This window comes from Chiroxiphia lanceolata, chromosome 2, assembly GCF_009829145.1.
Source record: "Chiroxiphia lanceolata isolate bChiLan1 chromosome 2, bChiLan1.pri, whole genome shotgun sequence".
NCBI classification, from domain to species: Eukaryota; Metazoa; Chordata; class Aves; order Passeriformes; family Pipridae; genus Chiroxiphia; species Chiroxiphia lanceolata.
The window spans coordinates 98255629-98279969 of NC_045638.1; the positions used below are offsets into that span (position 1 = coordinate 98255629).

General features: G+C 43.2%; 1 long non-coding RNA gene across 1 annotated transcript in view; it reads left to right on the forward strand.

Moving 5' to 3' along the window:
- Nucleotides 1-4750: 4750 nt before the first annotated feature.
- The window catches only part of LOC116783030, a 29391-nt gene continuing 9800 nt past the window's right edge, over nt 4751-24341 (forward strand). Inside the window, exon 1 of the long non-coding RNA XR_004355436.1 lies at nt 4751-5008. This is a non-coding gene — a long non-coding RNA (uncharacterized LOC116783030). The remainder of the gene's footprint in view (nt 5009-24341) is intronic.

The following is a 24341-nucleotide window of genomic DNA, read 5'->3' on the forward strand; positions in this document are numbered from 1 at the left end:
TGAATTACCAAAGTTATTGTATATATAGTTGCCAATAAAGAATTCCACAGTCATGTCTGCTGAGGGGATAGCAAAAGTAAAAAATTATCCCTTTTTCAGGCCAGTTTCCTGCAGCCCCTTAGAGCTAGCAGGTGTGGCAGAAGACAGTAGAAAGGACAAGATCAGTTTACTCCAGTCTCAAATATAGCCTTAATCTAGGATATAAACTTCATCTCCTAATGAATATAATGCAGCTTTTTGGAGCTAGTTGGTATGATCAACATATTCTGCTTAAGTAGTTCTAAGCCATTTTTTTTCTTCTACAGGCACAACTATTTCAGTTGGAAGTGTGTTCTGTCTCTTTTTTTTTTCTCCCCCCACATACTGAAATGGTTGTATTGGCATCATACACCTTTATACAAATATAATGTTCATTCACAGTAAAGGAAAGATCACAGAGGTTTAACTCCATCAGGATATTTAAAGCCACTGCAAATTCTTTGTGTAGACAAACGACATAATTTCCAACACTTGGAGATTCATCTATCACAGTTCTTGAGATTTGGCTCGTCACAGTATTGGAGAGCTTCCCAAAACTCGCTGTCATGAAATATTGTCACAATGTGCAGGATTCTTCCCTACAGTACCACTTCATAAAAGCAGGCAAAAGTTACACCCAGGAGACACTGGCTTTCAAAGCCCACAGCCCTTTTGCTTCTCTTCCACAAAGCTGACTTTGAGCTGTACTTGCTGCAGCTATTCTCTCCCTCTGCTCTTGCGCCATAGACTTTGCTCTGCTCTGTCTGACATTTCTGAGTCATTATCTATGTCTTAATATTCATCTCTGAGTGTGCATGTACACGTGAAATTGTGGAATTAAAAAGCTCCACTCTTAATAACACTTCTTAGCAGAAAAGATCTAAAATTGTGTCCTTCCATGATCCTTGAATGGGCTTGCATTTTCTCTGTCATGAGAAGCTGGAATGCATTGCATCAGGTTTCGAAGACATGACTGTCTGTGGAGGATGCTAAACTTTCCTCTTAGTAGGGAGAGAATTACACTGATTTTCAGTGCTATAAATTATTTTGGAACAGGCAGACAGCAAATCCAGTCTCAATAGCTCAAAACTGCTCCCATGTGCTCTGATCCTTTAACCCTGGCCCTAGAAATGGCACTTCTATTGCCTCCATCTGCTGAGGAGTCCTTTTCACAGCCTCAAGGATGAGCTTGGCTGGGACAAATGCTGAAAGCAGGTGGGCAGTAAACGACTTGAGATGAGCTTGAAGGCATCTGCTCCCACCAGCTCTTTGTTAGCCCCAGGAGAGATGAGTGAGCCACAGCCACTTTACTCCACAGCAGCCAGAGCAACACTTCCTGCCACACTCCTTTGCTTTTCAGCTGGGACTTACCTTACCAATCTTCCCTACTTTATTGCTGCAAGGTGACAGCTAGGACAACAAGGATAATGTGAAGCTGAGCAATTCCAAAGACAGGAAAACACCTCCATGCATCTCCCCCAGATGATTAGAGAAAATATTTAGAAATAAAAACCAATAACTTTTCTTGATTCCTGGTAGGAACCTAACATTTCTATTCTCTTTTCTTTTTCTTTTTTTTTTTTAAACTAATCACTCCTAACAGTGTATCCTTGAAATGCTCAACTCCTCATGTAGTTTTGTCATACCTGGACCTGAAAAAAAACCACCAAACCCAGCGTGATGTAGACTGTGTCTTAGAGCTCATCCTATTCAAAAGTTTCTGGCTAATGGAAGAGGAATCCTGTAAGAGTAGAAGGTAAAAGGATGATGTGCCCACATAAAAGTGTGAGAACAGAGGTGTACTGGGACCTCGAGACCTTCAGGGGCAGAAAACCACAGGTGCTGTTATAATGAAAGAAGGCCTGTGGAAGATAAAGCCAGGAGAATTTGGCACAACAGTCCCACTACCGAGTATTGCAACAGCCTCCAGAAATGCTCTGCAAAGATGTCCCACACGGCCTGCATCAGGCTCCAGGGACAGCACTGGCTGACCCTCACTGGGCACTTCAGCCAACAAGCCACATTTGGGGAAAGTACCATCTTTGGGGATATGATAAAAGCACTGCTTCCAAAACAAGAAATCTAGCAGCTGTAGATCTCCTAACTGTAGTCATGGCACAAATTGCTTAGGAGTCCAATCTTGCATGTAGATGGCAATTAGGCTCTTAGATCACTCAGGTTAAAAAATTTCACAGTGGACCATCTGCAATGTGCAGGAGCAGTAGTCCTGGCCAGAGGCCACAGATTCTTTTGTATACCCATAGAAACTCAGCTGTCTGGGAACAGAGTGTCTCTTGCTACTCTATATGGAAAAGCTGCCTGTGACCTCACATTCCTAGTGATGACCTCATGCTGGCTCTATGTCAGTGATTTCTATGGGATTATTCCCAGTTTATCACCATGTAGAGAGGACAATCTGGCTCACTGAGATGAATGCGTGAAAACTGGCAACTCTTAGAAGATGCCACCATGCCCTGCCACCTGCATCTCCTACGCCTGAGAGACAAGCCCTGAAGAGGAATACCTGCCAAAGAGTCTCCACCTCACATTATGCACTATGATAAAAACCCTGATATTTATGTTGCCAAATTAACAGAAATGATCATCACAAAACTATCTTGGCAGTGTCTAATAACAAGCCTTTTAGAGACCTGTATTTTTTCCATAGCTGCAACTCTTCAAAAATGTAATGCTTTGTTTTGACTTGACTAAGGGCTGGGGTGGGTAGGTGGGTGGTCTGAAATCCATATGGGCCGCTTTAATTACCTTAGTCACACCAGAAGCTTCAGGTTGCCACAGCATCCTCTCTGTTTTTCCTGTCAGCAGTGAAAGAACCTTAAATCGAAAATAAAAAATAAAAAATTCCAGTTTAATTAGTTACAAACCACTTTTATATTGTGTTTCCCTTTCTAGAGATACTCAGCTTAAGAGGTGTTTGCTGCCTGGTAGCTGGTTTCTCCGACTAAGTTTGTAGAAATAAAGAGCTCGGCATGTTTCATTTAGTTATTATCTCACTGACTTGAAATAATACTTACTTATTTATTCCACTTTTCTGTGGTCTTGCTTGTTCATTCTTATTGAGTTTCACTTGTCAGTATTTGGATGGGAGATCTTGAAGAAAACCCTGCTCAAGGGTTGATCCAATGCTCTCACATGGTATCCTGCAGTCTTACACTTCCGAAGATGCTTTTGATGCACCGTAAAAGCAACAACAGACCAACTCTTTAAAGATGCCTCTTCTAGAGTGTCACTATTGGAAATGATGTACCTAAATAAAAATTCCTAGTACTTCCTCCCACCATGAATGTCCTAGCAGCATCTGCTTGACAGTTTTCTTTTTCCTGAAGCAATTTGGTCTGTCATGATGTCATGCAATATCTAACAGCTGCTGTCAACCAAGAAGTAGCTACAGACCCACAGTGGGTGAAGTTTCTTCAGCTCTGGAATCTCCACATTCTTGCAGTCCTGAAGAGGGTTTCCTGTCTTCCAGCGTGAATCACTTCCTTTTGATTACCGCACCCAAACTTGTGCCAGGCAGGTAGCATTTTGAGACTCCAGAATTGCACAAACACCATTTGGGAATGTTTAAGAACAAAATATAATTTACTTGGGTAGAGTACAGCCACATTATTCATGCAAATCCACTGCCAAGAGAGTCTTGTCATAATATACCATGTATTTAGAAACAATGAAATGAGGTAAAAAGTCCGTCCTTCTCATAACTGGTGAGACATCATAAATCCTTGGTTCTAAGAGCTTCAGCCCTACACCATAAAACTGCTAATTTCTTTATGCCTTCTCTCTCTTTACTGAGACTTCTGTATTCTCACTGAGTGTTATTTCTGCATCCTTCTCTCCAGGCTTGAATAGATGCACTCCTCCCTCTTTTGTTAGGGCACTCCTATACTCTCTGTGGTGGCAGCCCTCAAGTACACCAAGGGGAGCTAGAAAAACGCCAGAATGGGCCCAGCAGGGAAGCAGTGTATATGGCTGGAGGGCTTGAGTCAAGCACATACCAAAATTATTATTTAGATCTGTCCTCATATTACCTTTAGGCCATAAATCAGCTTTGTCTCAGTGATAGAGCTTCTTTATACCATTTTGTTTTCTGCTGGTGATCCTAAGGCTGAAGACAACATGAAATGCAAGAGATGCTGTTATTACTGCACTGCAGCCTGTAGTTGTGGAAAGAAGCCACCAGTGTGACTACATGGTCCTGATTACAGCTTGTGTAGGTGCTGTTGTGATGGAGACTGCACGTGGTGCCAGATAACCTGGGGAATTGTGTCCAATGGGCTTTTAAGATAAATGCTTTTAATTTCAATAATCTTTCATTTCTTCCTTGGTAGTGGGTCTAGTCTTCTAGCTGAGCAACTGCATCTATTTTTGTTGCCCAGTGGGTTTAACTTCTAGTTTTGCAGACTGCACAGGAGCCACAGGCTCTGGGTTCTTGGCAGATGGGGAGTATTTGACATGGTGCCTGACCATCTACAGTGATCTATGCACAAGCAATGAAACAAGAGAGACCACTGCCTTGAGTATATTGTGGAACAGGAGAGGGCCACAGGGAAAGCACACGCAGAGGACGTACTATTTTTGCACCCCTGCTATTCTGGGCAGTCCCTTCTATTGATTATATTACCATACACTTCATGTTGCAAGGAAGGACCAGGTTTCATCAGCCTTGTGTTCAGAGGCTGGTATGTTTCTATCCGGAACCAGATGGAAGTGGAAAAGGAGCCTTTGAGAACCTACACGCAGGAGAAATAGTAACACAGCAGTCAACTTGCCCTTGCATCAAGGGCAGCTAAGGCTGTGTTAGCAAAAATAAGAAAGACTCTGCTGGGCCAAGTGCCATGTCCTAGCTCCATGCCTCCACTACCGAGCAACCCCCTGGCCGACAGCACTTCACTCCTGTCCGAGGGCTCATGGCTGAGCACTGTAGCGTCGACAGGACAATGGCCCTGGGCTGCTGGCAGGTTGCAGGCAGGTGAGAAGACACTGGCTGGCTGCTCCTGGGAGCTCTGGGGGACTGAGACCATGGAAGTTCCTGGATGCTGTCTAGATTTACAGGCTGGATATGTCAGGCATGGCGGATAGAGTCGGGACTCAAGCTATGTGCATGGTTATTGTTCTGCAATTCTATTTCTATAATCTGTGGTGTAGCTCGTAATAGCCAGTGGGGTGCTTTCATAGTGAAGGCTCTTATGGGTTATTAATGAACTGTGTTGTAGTAAAAGCAAGAGTAAATAGAAGTTGCTAATTTAGTCAAGAACTATTTTAAGGTCTGATTGGTTTTGCTATAGCAACCAAAGATTAACTTGGGTTGGACATTGCTGCTTGCCTGGAAGGTCAAGCAAAACACCTGTATGTGTGAAGCAACGTTGCTGCATGTTACCAGCAGGGGCCTCTGCTGGAATCAGAGGCAAAGGTGACTCCTGGGACTGGGCAGCACAATTTCTGACACAGCATACCACCACATTTTAAGGCTTCTTTAAAAGCTGGAGGTGTGCTAATGGAAATGCCAGGGAACATGTGCAGCCCCATTGTGATCCATTCAGGCAATGGAAGAGTTTTTATCTATGCAGATTGCCTGATGCTAAGAAGCCCTCATCTTCGCTTTCATTAGCGAGTTACTTTTGTGAAGTTTTTCACTGTTTTTGACCATTCTGTCTCAAAGTGAAAAGCTTTTGGGAAGAAAATACACTGAAATAAATCAACTTGAGAGTTTGTATTGCACATTTCTTGCCTCAACTATCTTAAAATCCTGCAGAAATTTTATTACACAAATACACTGTCCACCATCTCATTTTCCCTTTTCCAAATCTCTGAAAAACACAATCTGTTTAAAAACCACAAATTAGGCAACTAGTAAGGATAGTATTCATGTAAAACTATTTTTCCAAAAGATGAAATTATTTAAATTTTACCCCCCTGGCTTTCAAATCTCTAACTTTCACGTTTTAAAGCTCTTCTCAGCAGCCATCAGGAAAGCATACACAAACTCAATAAAAAGAAAGTTGACCTTTGGTTAAACCCATAACTCTGACATAGGACCTCTAACTACTGAGAAACTCGCACTAAATTAAGGAAATGTGAAGATGATTGCCACAACTTTTGAGGAATCACACACACACAGAGCATATTCTGAGTTGGAAGAATCAGCAACTGGCTGGCCTAGGAGAAAACTGAAACAAAGATAACTTCATACTAGATCTAAGCCAGCACTGAGTTTCAAACTGGCCTATAAAAACAACAGGAAGAGCCTGTAAAGCTATTCTCTGTAAAGCTGTTTAATTCCCTAAATCTGCCTTTGCTGTTAGAAAGATACACCTGAAGTCACATAGCTTTGTAGGGATTATTCAAATCAGAGACAGGAGTTTAAAGAATTCAGAGCATTGAAAAAATGTTACTCTTTATAAGCATGTTTGGGAAAAGAGTTTGGTTTTAGCTTGCTCTGGTGCTCAGGGATCCTAAAGAAAAAACTGAGCCTTAGTAATATCCTCCTCCCCATCTAGATCAAAATGTAAGAGGAATACATAAGATATTCCTCTCCAAGGCCTACCAGGTGGGCCACAGATACGTCTTTCAAGGCAATGCTCCAAGGTACAGCCGGCTCAACAAAAGCATCACCAGAGGCCACTAAAAATCTGTCTTTTCAGCTCCTCTCAGTTTTTTTTATCTTTTCCTTTCCCTAAAACTCACTAACTTCATTCTTTCACCCCATTGTCTCAATCCCTACTCCCTTTTTCCATTAATTTTCTTCACTAGATCCTTCTCTATTGTTCTCCCTTTAGTTTTCCCCTCCCAGTTCACCTTATTCCATCCCATAACTCTTGTTCTGTTCAGGATGTAGAAGAGTTGACCCAGCTTTTGATCCTGAAACAGGATCTTACAGAATCACATCTTTAAACTATTTTTTTTTCTGGTACTCATTTATACAGGGCTTTACCTTCCTGTTGATTTCTGGCAACATAAGTCACTCTCGATAGCTGATTTAACTTGGGATCGTATGGCCCAAAAAGAACCTACCAATAGGTATGTCCTACTGAAGAAATGTCTCTCTTCTGCACAGGCACATATTCTCCCTTCATCTCCTACCTGATTTCTGCTGTCTGTCTTGCAGGAGTGGCTTCCTTTTTTTAGACACCCCCCCCAAACAATCATAGGAATTTCATATATAATTTCCAAAATAGACATTGCTTTGCTACCGTCATCTCCTTTCCAAATATTGTCAGGCATTTGGCACTTCTGTGGCCTTCCAAATGATGGCACATACGTCCTCTGTCATGAGGGTTATGTAGCTTGATTTAGCTTATCTCCTCAGATCTGAGTCAGCAGAACTGAGAGCACATCTTGACATCCTGGATGAGGTACACAAAGTAGGTTAACTATCTGCCTTCACTTACAATGCAGCATCTGACAGTGAATGTTTAGCACCTGGTGTTTATCCATTTGAGGCCGTGGTAGTTATTTGTAGCTCAGACCAAGGGGTTCATGCTCAAGGGACTGTGATAGCCTCTGCTGAGTCAAAATGCACCAACAGAACAGGACCAGCAAGCGGCTGTCAGGATCAGTGCATGGCCCACGCATGCACTAGGCTCCACTCCTGTTCCTGCTTATGGATATCATAATAGCACCTAAAGGCTCACCTAGAATTAAGGGCTAACTAGCTGTACTAGATGACACACAAAGATACTGTGGAGGGCAGTCTGTGGTATAAAAAGTGAAGCACTGATACAGGGTAGACAAAGGAACAAGAAAGCGTTACCTTCCCCAGATCAAAGACAGGAACGGAGTCAGTAACTCTGACTTGTAAAGGTCACACAAGAATTGAGCAACAGAGATGAGAACAGAAACTTTTATTTTTCCTGAGTCACAGCTCAATGTCTCAGTCACAAGACCATCCTTCATCTCTCACTCTTACGCCAAGGGAAGAACATGTCATTCCTACTTGCTCACTTAGCAGCTGTCCTACCTACAGATGATAGGGTCCTTCTAAGTGAGCAGGGTACCAGCAAGAGTGAAGTCTGAAGCAATAGGAACACATGAGAGCTTGCCTGCCTGCTGGAGGCACATGACACAGCTGGTGTGCATTACAAAGGCTGCCCGATTCCTACAGCACCCTCAGATTTCGTGCCTCATGAAGTTGACGCAGACAAGGAGAACTCGCAGCCCGATCCCCCTCAGATTAGGTTTCTGAACATTTCCTTTATGGCATGTGGAGAGAATCTGAAGGAGAGCTCAACAGCACAGATATTTTCCTGGCAAGGGGAGAGCTTTGAAACTCTCAAGTGGTCCCAGAATAAACTTCATGACTTGGGAATGAACACAATGTGCTGACAACATCATCAGTTCACAGCTTTAAAGGCAACCTTCAGGGCAGCTTTTCTTGGTGCCCACTGCACGGCTGTGATCCAGGCAGATTTTCTGGAAAGAAGGCAAAGGGTTGGGTGGGATGACACTGTGGGATGCTTCTGTGGGCACGCATGGTCATTCCCATGGACATCAGCTGGGGCATCAAGGAATAGTGGGGGCACTCCCCCTTCAGAGGCAGATGTGAGTCCGAGCTTTCTGGTAAACCCAATCCTGCTGGTTGCAGTTCCTCTAGATAGGTTCCCCTCAGAAACCTGGAATCTTACTACAGGGGAAATGGAGAGGAAAGAAAATCATTGGGACACAATCTGGGAGAGGAATTGCAATAAACACAGAGACATGGTCTAGGCTGGTATGACATAACCAGACAGGTTACAAAAGGCGTTATGGATACCTAATATAATCACAGAATGAAAAAGCTGTGATTACGTGATTCTTTGCAGAAGACAGACAGCAATTTAAATGGGAGGAAAGCACTGGTCAGATAGATGGTTTGGGATGCACAGTGGCTAAAGAGCAGTGTGGAGGATTAAAAAAGATTATTCTGATGGAAGTAGATGTGGGGGCAAAATTCTGGTTTTATTGAAATCCAAGACAGAGAAAGGCTTCACTGGACTCTGGGTTTGGCTGGGGAGATATGCTGTGCTTGTAAGCCTGCAGGAACTGTTTTTGCTCATAGTCGCAGTACGGTGCATGTATGGTACTGCCATGTACTTGTATGCCATCTAGACCTGTTCATGAGAAAAACTGCTGGCTAGAAAGCATTCCATCTTCAAAACCTTTGAAAACCTGGGGGAGTTCTATCAGAAATAGTGTGGCCAACAGGACTAGAGCAGGAATCCGCACTGGTGAGACTGAAACTCGAATCCTGTGTTCAGTTTTGGGCTCTTCACTTCAAGAAGAACATTGAGGTGCTGGAGGATGTCCAGAGAAGGGCAACAAAGCTGGCGAATGGTCTGGAACACAAGTCCTATGAGGAAGGGCTGATGGAGCTGGGGTGGTTTAGCCTGGAGAAAAGGAGACGCGGGGTAGACCATATCACTCTCTAAAACTACCTGAAAGGAGGCTGTAGTGAGGTGGGAGTTTGCCTCTTCCCCAAAGTAACAAGTGATAGGACAAGAGGAAATAGCCTCAAGTTGCACCTGGGGAGGTTTAGATTGGATATTAGGAAAAATCTCTTCAAGAAAAGAGTTGTCAAGTATTGGAACAGGCTTACCAGGGAAGTGTTTGAGTCACCATCCTTGAAGGTGTTTAAAAGACATATAGATGTAGCGCTTAGGGACATGGTTTAGTGTTAAACTTGGCAGTGTTAGGTTAATGGTTGGTCTTGATGATCCCAAAAGTCTTTTCCAGCCTAAAGGATATTAAGAGTCTAATTAGTGTCTATCTGCAGAGATATTCTTGGGCTCAGGACATTTTCTAAAAGTGAGAGACCAGAAGTAGCCACAGAGCAAGACAGCCTTTCTTCAACAGGGAGCCTCACTCTGCTCCTCACCTTGTCCGGTTGGATGCCCATCTCCAAGCTTAGACCATTTTTCCTTCTTACAGAGGGAAGAGGAGCACAGACATTATTATTGTCTTAGTCACATCTGCCCCTAGTTTTAGGAACAGATCAGTTGCAACCAAAGCTACAAGCAAAAAGCTGGTAACAGCTGGGTAGGTTTCATAATTGAGAGAAATTCTAGTCTCCCCCCTGAGATTGACTTTACCCTTACAGACTCTCCCATCTGATGGAATGCAGTGTAGGAGACCATCACAGAGGAGCCACATAAAATTGCAAACACACACAGATGTTGTTGCTGCCTGCCACCATGTCCCTGAGCAGACATAACCTTTGCTGGAGTTTAGTTCACCACTTTTTCCCTTCCTGTTTCTTATGCTGTATCCCCATACTGCAAGGTGATGCATTGCCACATCACCACATACTTATTAAAGCCTGTGATGACAGTCTTAGAGCCAGTAAACTCCCACAGATACTTTAATCATGGGTCAAAGAAGGGGTAGCAGGAAACAAGCAGCTGAAAATCACTGACAGAGAAGGGGATGTGACAGTTAGGCAGCCTGATGACAGAGGCCAAGCAGGAATACATGTGCAGGTAAGAGAAGATCACATCACAGGAACATTGGTTTTGACCACTGGACCACAGGGTTAGAATCTCGTGCTGTTATTATGATGTGATGCCTCAGAGAAAAGGGAATGAACTCACATCAGTCATTCACCTAATGGGGAAGAGGAATCTCCCTGAACAAAGCAAAAAGCCATGCACGAAGCTTTGCAAAGGAGTAGCTGATATATGAAGTTGGTTTCCCTTTAATTATCTTGGCAATAATGAAAGTGATAACTCTCCAGGGGGCAAGACTGAAGTGCAGTAGTGGAGATAGCGAGATCTGAGCCCTGAAGTCTTCAGCAGTGTGTAAGCTCCTTAGTTGGAAGAGAGGATGGGGGGAAGAGGGACAGAGTGGGACAGAACTGTGGCCTGAGTCTTGTCAGAGAGTCTGTGGTTCAAAGCAGGCAGAAAGCTGATCAAAAGGATTGTGCTGAGGCAGAGTGTAGCAGTGTTTCTTAGCCATCCAGTCTCTATTAAAAAAAAAAAAAAAAGAAAAAGATACAGCTCACTGCTTTTCCTTTACAGTCAACTAAACATTACACAAAAAAATTGCATATACCTTTATATTACCTTTATTTTTCCTCCTGTTTATATGAATTAAATAGCTTTTTTTTTCTCCCTCTCGTTTTTGTTGTTGCTTGCAAGCAGGAATGTAGGTGTGCATTTTCTTTAGATGTGTATTTTTACAGGAATGTAGGTGTGCATTTTCTTTAGATGTGTATTTTTACAGTACTTTGTAGAAAACCTTTAATGTCTTACCAAGCACCTGTCGCCTTTGACAGCAAGTTCATAAGCACTGACATGAAATACCCAGCTTTATGTCTCTTGTTTCTTTTGTTATTTAGAAACAGGTAGGATAGAGCACATCTAAATCTCTGGCCACCATAGTAGTCTCCAAGGGACATATACCAGTGGCCCAGGTAGCACAAACCCTAAACTCCTTTTAATAACATTATCCTTGGATCCGTTTTAATCTTTTTGCAGGATAAGAGTTAGCTGGGTAAAATGTTAGCTCATGTCACCTTGCCCTCACACTTTTCTGAGGCAAATATTAACTTGATTCATTTGAAGCTCTGGTTCATTAAGATTAATAATTTCTCAAAATACTTAACAACACTGAAAACGTTTATATGTAACTAAATAATTTTAATTGCAAGCAATTGCTGCAATTATACCAAAAGTTATATCCGTATAAACGGGACAGTGACAGGAAGATTGCGAAAGGCAAGAATCTCTGTAACTATCTGTACAGTCAGATATCATTTTCACAATATCATAGTTGTTTTTGAGACTCCCTACTTGGAAAGACACACGTATTATGAGAAAGATCTTCATTCTCATCACAGCCTAAACATACAAAAGTTCTGATAGTTCAGCGAAAATCTCCATACCCAAACCACCAGGTTTCCACAGGCCTGCTCACCGGAAGGCCTGCAGCAGCATTGATGGACGCTTTCCACACTGCACGTAAATTTCGATTCTGAAGACTGCTTTCTTCTCTGACAACCCTTTTTTCTCTTCCACGTACTTATATTGGTGGAGTTGCCTGTGGCCCATTGGCTGACTTGACAGCATGAGAGGTTTGTGTCCTGCTCTGTGGCACTCCTGTTTCTCCAGATAGTCTTCACTGGATCACAGATTACACTCACCAGCTGTGCCTGGCATGCGAGGCTGGCAAAGGGGAGATAGAGGTTGTAATGCTGCAGAGAAAACACAGAGCAAAAGCCACCTGCTGAAAGGACCACAAGGTGGGAACTAATTGCATGAGTTTTACCCTAGATGAACAAGACCTTGCAAATGTATCATATCAGCTTCTATCCACTGCATAAACCAAAAAAGCCTGCCCAGAGCTCTTCCAAAGCCCTCTTCCCATTTGTACATGTCTATTGCCTCAGATGGAGTCATAATAACTCATTTCTTCTATGTTCATCCTAGCCACGCCTGTGCTGTTTCTGTGGTCATGTACAACCGTGACAGCTTTGAGAGTGATGGATGGAGCAAATGGAAAATCATGAGAAATCAGAGGGCAGATGCTGCAGCAGGGCATCTGAACCATGTTCTTCAGCTGGCAAGAAGAGAGTGAAGAGGACACGCAGGAGCTTGACAGAAGCAGACTAAAATGGAAGGGGAAAATGAAACACAGAAGAAAGCTAGCGGAGATGCTGGTTTTAAGGTTACACAGCGAGTAGGGATTTGGTAGACCATTTGTTCTACTGCAGACTTTGCAAACAACTTTAGGCAACTCATCACATCAGTTTGAACACCAATTTCTCTTCTGTAAAAGGTTTCTGTGAGAGGAACAGTCACAAAATGTCCTGGGGATTATATATACGAAATGGCAACCACCTTGTAAGTGAAAAAACCAGTCTGAACAACATCCAGATAAAAAAGAAGACTTTCAACAGTCTCAGAAAAGTCAGAGTTCATGGAAGAAAGCAAACAGAAAGAGACAGGAATGGAGTTGAATATGTTTCTGCTTGCCTCATGATGAATCTACACACAGTGTATGCAACTAGGAAGCTCTTTTGGCTCATCTGTTGGCATCAACATTGCAGGGCTGTATCCCCAATTTGCAAATGTGGTGTTATCTCACATCCCTCAGTACCAGGGAAGGATAAGGGCTTTCTGCTGAAATAGTATTTTCATTTCCCTGCTGTCATTCTCTTCCCACAAAGTGTTTTCCAGTGAATCATTGTTTTGAACCTTGAGTTGCACTGGTGTGGCTGAAAGCATAGACTTTAATTTAGATAAAGTGGAGACCTCTTGGATATGGATGCTGTCAAAATGATTTGTGATTAGGCAAACAGAGCCCTGGAAACCTTTCAGTCACTGCATGCTATCGCAGGAAGCCACAGAACGAAATGTCTTTCATTTGAGTGAAATCTTTTTAAAGCATCTGGCCTCTTTCCTTGCCTCTCCCATTAGAGACTGTTCCTGAACCTAATTGCTCAGATGGCTAGAAGCTTTCTTTTAATTTCAAGGGTAAATTCCTTTATGGTCATTTTATACCCAGTTGTTCTTGGGATGTCCTTCAGCTTTAATAACTTCCTTTTCTGATTTTTACACTCAGATACATTTATAGAGAGGAAATCCAGCCTCTCTCATCCTTCATTTTGCTGACTCTAAAAGCCAGTCTCTCTTAGTTTCTCCACATAGGCTTGGAGTCTCCCTGGTCCTGCTATCATGTGCTCACTCTTCACCTGTTCCCATTGGATCTCATATTTTTGGGAAGTAGGCAACAAGGATTGAATGTCATTTTTCAGATGAGATTTCTCCTGACTCCTGCATACCACTATTGACTTTTCCTCCTCTCTCTGGATATGTCGCAGGATACTACTTGTCTTTACAACATGTTGGGGCTCACAGTCACTCCGTGATGACAGTGTAATGTATTAATAAGTGCAAGCTTTTGTCCTTCTCTGGCACTTCCAGCTCTTGAGCCACAACAGTGTTGCTGTTACACATTCTGATACATTTCTGCATATTAAAGCTAATGTACTAGGAAAGTTAGCTACTGAATTCCATTCTTCCAAACCGATACTTTCCCTTTCTGTACAACCTGCATTTGTCTCCCCATCAGCCACTTCTTTATCTACCTCCTAACTTTTCCATAACTTCTATTTTAGCTATTAATTACAAATATGTCACTGTATCAAGTACTTTATTGTAGTCTGGACAAATAAGATGTCTATCATTTCCCCGATCCAAAATAGTTGTCTTATTAAAGAGAAATATCGACTTATTCTGGCGCTCTCTGCCTTTGACAAACTACTATTGCATTGTACACTACTGCTCATTTGCCTATGTGTTTTTTTATTATTCCCTCCTACAAACTGGCTTAAAAGCTGTAGGCACTGTGGTGGTCAGGAGAATGGGTCTGCATTTCCCTAGATTACACCCTTTTCCTTTTCTTAGAGATAACAGAAGTACTGCATCTGTTATTTTGCAGTCAGACAGTGCCACCACCAACTTGACAGATTAATTAAAAATCCACCCTGTAAGATTTGCCATCTCATACACCAGCTATCTCAATATTCTGAGATATTCTGGTCCCTGTGACTGGAGCTGATCAAAATGCTTACGTTCCTGTTTCATCCTGCATGCAGTCATTTCCTTTTCTACACACATAGTGCTTGCCCTGTATTCTCCTTTGTTGGAATTACTGAAAATTGGGAGCGTTAACTCATTTAATTCATGTTGTACGTGGGTCACACCTATGATCCCCTTGTTACTTTCCCCAAGCATGAACGTGTCCCTTCCACATCATGTCACAAAGGAATCATCTGTTGTTTCTTCTACTTACCTTCACAAGGTGTATCTTGGTTTGGCCTTTAATCATTCTTAATTAATCTTTACAGCTTTAGCCCTCTTGCCCCCCCCACAAACAGCAACTGTTGCATACTTCCTGTGCAACCTGTGCTTTCTAGGCTATAGCACTCTAAATGGCATTGACAAAATCAGTTTGGAGCCAATGTAAAAGAGATGTCACAGCGGCCCTCCTAGGTTTAATATTAGCCACGTTCTAAACTATTAAAAATGAAACTTGTTTGACAAGTGTGTGAAGATACACCCTAAATCCTTCACTGAGGTTTAAATGAAAGTATTTCATGCCCATGACCCAGCTGTTTTGGGTCAGAGAGAAAGAAGCATTTTTCTCTCCTTGCCTGTTCTACACGTTCACTTATTTTCTAGATTGTCTCTTTTGTATTTTTAGAAGTGGATGTTGCTAAGGCAACCAAACTAGCTGAACATTTTGTTTCCCCAAGAACAATACATGTTTAAATATTCAGGCAATTTTCCATTGTTCAGCAGGAATGGTGAGATCAGTCAGATTATTCAGACCAGAGGAGGAAAGTTTAGGTTGGCCTTCCATTATATATAAAAGACTTCAGTGTGCTGACAGCTATTCAACAGCTTGGTCCAAGGAGGAACAATATATGACAGACACATAGACCACCCTCCCTACATGCGAGAAATATTTTGGTTTATTCCCCTCTGTCTCACCCCCCACAATAAATTAAAGTATGTATTTCCAGGCAGATGAGTTACACTCACCTCTGTGTTGATGCTGACACAGGGCCTGCTCATGCTCTGAAAGCAAAGCATCAGGTGACAATAGTATCATACAGGTCAGAAGGGGCAAAGAAAATATCTATCCACTTTATCACATCCTTCCCTCTTGCCTAATCTGTGGTTTTCAGGCTCGTTTCAAACATCTGGAAAAGATTTGGAATATTCCTATGTAGCCAGCTTCTTGTTGTTACCCCCAAAACTGGGCTGGTGATGGAGTCCTGTAAATGACTCCACCTACCTCTCCAAAGCTCACCAGCCTGGCTTCCTGGCTGACTTTGTTCTGGAGCAGATTACAGAGGGGCTGGCACAGCCCATTCCATTGACTGATCTGTGATGGCAGGAACTACCACCCCATAAGTGGCATGGAGCAGAGTGTAGTGTTAATACCCTGCAAGGGAGCCAGAGCCATGCATGAGACTGAGATACCTTGAAGTGTGCTTCTGATTTTGACATGAATATTTTCTGCGTTGATCATCGAGTGTGCTTAGTTTCACTTTTCCCCATTGGCATTGTGAAATGGCTGAAACTATAAAAACCTGAAGAAAACATGATTATGGCGTAAAAATGTTTCTCAAAGAAGAGCCAAATACTATTATAATGCTGAAAACAGCAGGAGAGGAAAAGGGCAGGAAAGAAATAAAGGAGATTAAAAGTGTGTAAGTGGTCAGCATGTAAAACTGCAAAGGCATAGAGGCACAAAACCCATAGCACAGTCAAGAAAGAGGATGATCGAGAAGCAGGGAGTAGTCTGATACTAGAGGATGGAAGGTGCAGAGGAGAGTCACAGTGGGAAGTTAAATGAGGAATACAGGTCTGAAGCTGTCAGTGACAGCAGAGACACTGTGCAGCAGAGCAGGCACTCCTCCACTGAGTGACACACAGCACACGCCTGACTGACTAGTGTTACTATGAGATGGAGCTACTTATCCTTTCCAATATCCAGCTCCAGAAATGTGCAACTCCCTCTTCCTTCTAAATATCTTTTCAGGAGACGTGAGCAATAGACCAATAACACTGATTACAAGTCATCTGTCTGAAAAGAGAACTTTAGAAACCTTTTTGTTTTTCATAATTTGATAGTTTCTGTGTGTATATTCGGGCTCTTCTCTGTCTTCCTCTTTTTAAAAGTGAAGCACATCATCTAGAGCATTCAAGTACTTTGGCCTAAAAGATAATCAGTGCAAAGAGGGTTATGCTGTTCAAAGAAGAATGAGAAAGTCTCCTAATTTATCTTGGCCAGACCCAAGCATACCAAACAGCAAGTAAGCGTCCTAGGATTGTCAAAGATACTGGGCTGAAATGGCAGTGTTGGCATGGAGCATTAGTTTTCAGGAAACTAGCTGGTTCCTAGGAGGATGGACAGCTAGGTAAAGTCTGAATAACTAGAAAAGGCAATGAGTCATGGGTTAGCCTGACATAGCCATGGGAACCATAAAAGGGCTATATGAGTCACAAAACTCATAGCCCCAACACAAGCTAGTCTGTTTGGCTCTTTTCCACCCCACCATTTTTCCTAAAAGATAAGAAGAACTGGCAGATTAGATGTGGTCCAGGGTGGTTACACATCACATCATGGGTAACTAAACTGCTGCTAAAAGCATTGTTTGGGATGATTTCCACTGTGCCTCTCCTTCTCAGCCCTCACTCTCCATGCAGACTGGACTGCCTATCTGACCAGTCTCCTCAAGCTCAGGGCCTGGCCAAGCTAGAGGACTAGGAGGAAGGTCAAAGTCCAAAATGGGGAGAAAGCACTTTAGTCAGAGACAAGTGTCTTGCAGATGCTTAGACTGAAACAAATAAAAAGAGGAAACCAGGCAGAAAAGAGTTGCTCCGAGGCCTAGGATGGAGGCAAATTGGTGCACCCCGGTTCACAGTTAGATTGGTGAGAGTTGTGATCCATCACACTCCAATACATCTGACTGCAAGCAAAGGTCAACTTTTGCCTATGATCTACTGAAACTTTGGTACAACCAGAGCATGGAGCACCTGAGCTTAATGCTCTCCCGAGGAAGCCATTGTAGGGAGCAAAGGACAGGGAGAAAAGAAGTGGAAATTGCAGATTGGAGTGGATTGGGAGGGGATACAAAAGGGGCAAGGAGTAGAGGAGAAATACAAGGTGTGCTGGCTCTCAGTGCAGCCTATTTGTGGAGCATCAGCAGTCAACAAAGCCTTTATTTCATGCCTACTGACTCTTTACATGACGGTGTCTCTGCTCCTGCCAGGTGTTACCTATAAATAATTCTGTCACCCAACTACATCATGTGCCCAAAATGGGAAAACTGAGCTGAACAGGACTAAAACCCAGAAAGGATTATTTTAATTTAAGAAAGAGTGCCTACTGTGTGAAGAATCAAGTACTTGCTGACCACAGACACACTGAGGAGGAAGACAGGGAAAGGTCCCCCAGCAATACTGTTGGACCAGAGCCAACACAGTGATGCACTCAGAGTGCTAGCTGTGACAGATGTCTGCAGTGAGTCTCCCTGGGGCAAAAGGAGGAAGCTCAGGGATGTTGCTGCCCAGTTTACTGCACATTTCACAGAACCTGGCCTAAGCCAAAATTAGTTTCAAGACTGGGCATTGCCAGCGATATTACTCATATCACTTTGAGAAAATCACTTGCCCTCCATCTGTCTCAGTTTCTTCTCCTGTGAAACAGAGCCTGACTGTGGCTTTGCAATGCATGACTGCTTTTTTGGTCCTGGCTTCTCTGCCTGCTCTACAGCTGCTGACAGGCAGCCTGCAGGTGGGTCTGCTTTCAAGACTGTAGCCTGCAGGGAGATAGCTTTTGCTATGGGAGACCATGGCTCTATGAATCTACAAACAGAGCAGTCAGTGCTACTGTGATTATTACAGACAGCAGCAGTGGCTGATACAATTTCTCAGAAAAGGTGATTATTGCTCAGAGAAGGTAGATGGTGCAGACATAGAATACATGTATGCCTACCTTTTTAAAATCTTGTTTGTATTCATAAATGTGAACTCACTGCAAGGTGATTTACCCCTACCTTTCAGTTAGCCAGGAAAAATAGCCTCTCTGCTACAAAAATACTTGGATAGTTCTCTTGTGACCACTTCCCAGTGCAGCTGCCTCATGACAAGGCTCTGTGGCCTCTGCACATGGCTGTTAATGCTGCTCCACCTAACCTGAGAGAACTCCCTCTATTATGCACAGCAGAAAGGACACCTTTCATAAAGGAGCAACCAGAAACTGCATTGAGGACAGACATTGTTCTGTACTGAAGAGTGAGTCTCCCAAATGATTTTTATTATCAGTTTTCTGAGGACAGCAGCTTTATATTTAGGTGATATAAGAAATACAAGCCAAGGGCTTAGCGGGTTTTATGGATGAGATTACTTCTTTCTCTTTTTTTGCACACCCACTCTTCCAACTACTGTTCTTTTTAAGAATTTGGGGAACAGGAGGTAGGGGACCAGGAGAAGAGGGGATGAAACAAACAAGCTGAAGGCAGATGCTCATGTTAGTCTCCTGAAGCAGCTAATCAGTTTTTCTTTCTATACAGTGACTTGGATTTTGCAATGCAAAAGGAAGAAGTTTAAAATAAAACTGTGACCTTGTTGTTCCCACTAACAGAGCAAGCTATCTGCAAATTACATTTTAAAAAATGCTGCAAACTCCAACATGAATGAAAAGGTTTTTAAGAGGGACCAAAAGGGAGGTTTGGATTTTACTCCAAATTTCACTAGTTCCTCACTGCAAGGACACTACAGTGATTTTGGTGCCATGAGTAAGAGGTGTTACATAACTATGCAAAATGCCAGAGATGTGGGGGCAAGAATCCTGTCGGGGCTCAGGTATTAGACTGTGACTCTGAAAATATTGCCATCATTTCCACAGCGAATCCACTGAGTCACAGAAATGTTAGGGATTATTCACACTGTGGGAGGAGCCAAGGGAACACAGATTTGGAAGGAGAACTTTTGCACGAGCCAGTGTCTGCTTAAGGCAAGCAAAGAGCACTTTCTGGTCTACCTGCAAATAGCCTATTTCAATTATTGCACAAACAAATGTTTATACACCCTCCCACACCCAGCACATTTTAGGTACCTGTGTACAGGGATTCCTTTGGTATTATCCCATATTCAACCAGCTTGGCTCTCATAGAGCTTTTGTATACTACACAGATGCAAAGAATTGGCAGCATATCTATCCTTACATTGGCCAACCAGACTGGAACTCCTTGACAGCAGACCCAGAGCTGAGGACACAGAAAGATGAGAGCGGAGGATCTCCATACGTGAGGGGATCTCCACACAGGCTTGAACAAGCAGCCTTTTGCTTTGATTTCAGAGTGATAATAATCTTCTCTACCAAATGACAGCTTAGGGCTCAGCTGCTGCGACACTGTTTTTGGAATCAAATTACTAGAAAGGTCAAAATCATTAACATGTGCTTTAGGAAGAGGGAAAATACCAGGCAAAACCTGTAAGCTTCCACAGCTGAAAGATGCCCCCTGGACTAGCAGATGCTATTATTTGCTTCCTTTCACTGTAGGCAGAAAGGTGTCCTCTCATCAAGGGAACAGAGAAGGAGGTCATTCTGCTTGGAGGTCTTTCAAAAATGTGCATAGCAGGAGGAGATTCTGGTGACTTTTTATAATTTAAAAGGCACAAAACAGTGTTAGAGGGAGTGAATGAATAGATTACATTCCTCTTACCTGACATACCCTAATCTGTACACTCTCTGAAGGGCCCCCTTGGCACTGTTGGGTACAGTTGTCCCACTGTTAAAAATGTATGAACTTATTCTTGCTCCCACATTCAGTAGGAGAAAATTAATATGGAGTTGGTGCTACACACAAGGGACAAGACCTGAGAAGAGAATTTTGCTAATGCTTCCATTACATGTGTTGGGGCATAAGCATAATAATGATTTAATGATTACATTACAGTTCTCCTTCCACAGGAGAAAAAAAAAAGATAAAGGCTTCCACAATGTTTGAGTTACAGCTTTTGTCTTTCTTGTTTACCAGACACCTCTGTGAGGCCACCTGAATACACCAACTGTCTCAGCATTTCATTAGTCATCAAGGCAGGTCAGGGCAAGGTGTTTTCCTTTTGAAAGCATTCAAAGAAAAGTTAAAACCTCTGTCTAGAAACAGTGTAGAGTTGATAAAGGAGCCTTACTTTGGATGCATCATGCACATTTTACCTCTTTGAGCTGGGCCTCACTAAGTAAAAGGCAAGCTTACGTTCTCCAGTATATGGCTAAGACAATGTTGAACACAAGACTGAGAGACTGCCCTAAACTTTTAAAGTTCATCAAGACAAACAGTGTACATAAAGGCTTCTCTCCCACTGATGCATTCAAGCATCTCATCCCATGAAAGTAAGAAGTCTCTACATTTCATACCCCAGCAGTGCTTTCATATTTGTCATTTGCGCCCCGGATGGATATAGGATTCACCTTGATATGGCAGTGCCAATGTCTCTAAAGTAATCTGGCCCATGAAAAATCATCTTTCTAATCCTTGAGAATGTCATGTGTATTAGCTGCAGCCTTTCTGGTATGAATCCTCTAGAGTGGATTCAATTTCACACAAGTCCTAGCAAGACAGACCATCCTAGGCTAGGAATTCATATCCTTCATAGCCTCTGCTCTTCAGAGAGGCAAGGCAACCACTACTTTTCCCATGGCACCCACCTTTAAACCCATATATAATTTTTGCTTCCTAGAGCAGGGAGGTTTGATCTTGGAATTTGGAGGTCAAATGCTTCAAACTGTCTTCCCTATATCTCCCTTTCATATTTGTACAGCTTTATGTAAAATGCTGCATGTTCTCATTCAGTCTTCACCTTCAGCTGCAGCATTAAGCTAAGCTTTTCCACAGCATTTTTCCTTACCCATTTCCCCTTGACCCACAAAAACCTGTCACCTGAGTTTAATGAGCCATCCAACTTGGCTCAGGTTCAGGTTGTTAGCCACTGTGTTCAAAACTGTTAGTCTTCCGGTGCTTTCCTGCTCCTTCCCTTGGGCTGCATATTCCTGGTCAGCTACCTACTCATGACCTCTACATCCGAAAGGATCCCTCACTAGGAGAGTATATACCAGATTTGAACCCACCTGCAATGCAGTCTAATGGGCAGGCACTATTTCTAGTGCCTTGTCTCTAGTCTAGAGACAAGCAGACCATCTTCCAGTTCCCCGGGAGAAAATGGATCCCTGGGGCACTGTGGGGCTGAGGACCTGGGAGGTGCGTGCAGAAGTCCTACAACCTCACCTGAGTGTGCACACTTTTCAAAGAACACGCTCCAGTACATCTTGGCACACGTATTTGCTTGGCCTACCTTAATCTGACCCCAGGTCATGCAACAGCAAAGATGTCCCTTTCATGGGATGTGCTCTTGTGAGTGTGCACCTTTGCTGTACGCTTTGCATGATCCCTGTTGCAGTTGCCACACTATTATCCTTACATTCATTACAGATCATCGTGGCACAGTCTTTTTTCTTTTTTTATTACTGATTTGCATTGCACTGTGTTGGTTAAAGTACTGCTACTGCAATCAAGTATTTTGGTTCACAGCTGAATAAATGTTTGAAGACATGAATATTTACCCTAATTTACAGTGTTAACCCCATACACAAAATGTAAAGGCTCTTGCTAGTACCCTCACTCGAGAAAATATGTCAGAAACAGAAAAAGTTAGGGAAGATGTTGCTCTGTGCTCAGGAAAGGCAATTCAGGAAGATGGTCTGGAGGTCACATTTAGTTTGTCTTCAATATTTGAGAAGGAGAGGGCCTTTTAAACTTTCAGAAGCCGGTACCTGCCTCAGTACAGTGCCTCCTTGACTCCACTCTCTCCAGTGGAGACCCCTCACTCTTTAGACCTGGACAGTTGTTTGGACCAGAGTGAAATAGCTGCAGTCATGACCTTGCTCAAGCCTTTCCCCATTACCACAAATTTCTTCGACAATAGTACTTTTGCGGGCGTGAGGCAGTAGGAGGATCATGTCCATCTGGTGATGAAGTCAGGACTTGTCTTTGTGCAGGAATATAATAGATGTAATGAAAACACCAATCCCCTGCTCCTCTTTTCTCTCTGGGGACTTTGGCATCCAGCATGTCCGTGCAAATTTCCTCAAGGGATGAAAAGGGCTCAAAAATGAAAGAACTGGCTTCAGGCCAGCACTTGGTCCTTTGCTTGTTCAGGCAAACTCCTGAGATGCCCTATATGTGAAATGAATTGCAGACCTCTGCCTCCCAGGGAATTAGAGTTAATAGCTTAATGTTCTCACAGGAAAAGAAAAAAAAGGCCATGCAGGCATTTTGAGTTGCCTCACTGCTATTTCTTCCTTAATGCAGTTTCAGGATAGATGGTTGTTAGGGAGAGGGAGTGGGATCCCATTTTGTATGCAGATTTCAGTGCTGAATTGAAGGTCTTACAGTCTCATGATGCCAGAGCAACAGCAGCAGTAACTGGCCATTCATTTTGCAGTGATCATCAGATGACCTTGAGATTTACCCAGCTGGGGCAGTACAGTTTCTATAAATATTACATTTTCCAGGATCGTGTTTTCAGCTGTACCAGAGACAATCCTAGTGAAAAACTAACTCAGCTGGGCATACCCTCCCTTCCTTCTCACCCTTTCCCTCTCCCCCCGCACCAGCCCTCCCTTACTCTGGGTTGTAAAAAAAGCCTCTGAGATTTCTCTTTTAGCACTGACCTTCTGAGCTATCTAATGATGAAGATAGAAAGAGGCTGCAACCAGACAGTGAAAAAAGAAAACCCTTTTGCTAGCAGGGAAATGTGTGAGTAATATACACACTGTTGGACAGTGGCCAAATCACTCTAGTAACGGCTGTTAGTTCCCCTTACCAAGAAAATGATCAAATGAGAAAGAGAAGCTGCAGTCGAGTGTCAGAAATGCTGAGTCGCAACAGGAGAATGCCGCATCCGATGGAAATTTACCCAGGAGCCAGCGACCTTCACACGCTGGGGACGAGGACTGAGGGCTTACAGGGATATCCTGCCCTCACTCACACGCTGCTGTACTTCCTCCATGTCACCACCCAGCCACAGCATACCCCGAAAAAGGAGGTCAGGAGATGAGCTTCAAGACAGACTGGGCTGCCAGGACAGGCTCCATGGCGTGAAACAAAGCACCGCTTATATATTGCGCAAGGACGGCTGGCCCCACAGCGCTGCCTCATCTATGGGGATTACTTGCCTCAGGTAATTAATTGCTGATCATCTGGCCCTTCCCCTGCTGCTTTGGTCTTGAAATGAGACAGCTGGGTCCAGCTGACCCATATCTGGGGCTACCACACCTCGAGACAGCAGGTAGCAAAGGGGACTTCACAGCTCCCTGCTTTTAGGACTGATGGACTGTACCTTGTGTCAAGGTAGATCTTCTCCAGTAGCTGCTTCAGTGCATGCCCTGTAGTAATTTTCACATTATTTCAGGCACATACCATAGCAGAATGCAGGAATACTCTGGCTTCACCCTTGTCAGAGAGTCTGAGGTTTGGGATACCACAAGAACATCTCCTCACTCCCAAGTACTGGGACATAGCCAATGGCTTTGCCTGTAAGTTAGCAACCTCTTCATGAAAGATGATGAGGAATGGAGGAGAGGTAAGTGCAACAAAGTTGAAGGACAAAGGATTCAAGGCAGTAAATAAGAGTTGCAGCTGAAAACAGAGGACAACTACTTGCATAGAACTCGAATATGGAAAAAAGTGGAGGAAGAGGTAGCTGGTGCTGCAATGATGGGGATGCTGGCTAGATGGTGCTAGCACATAC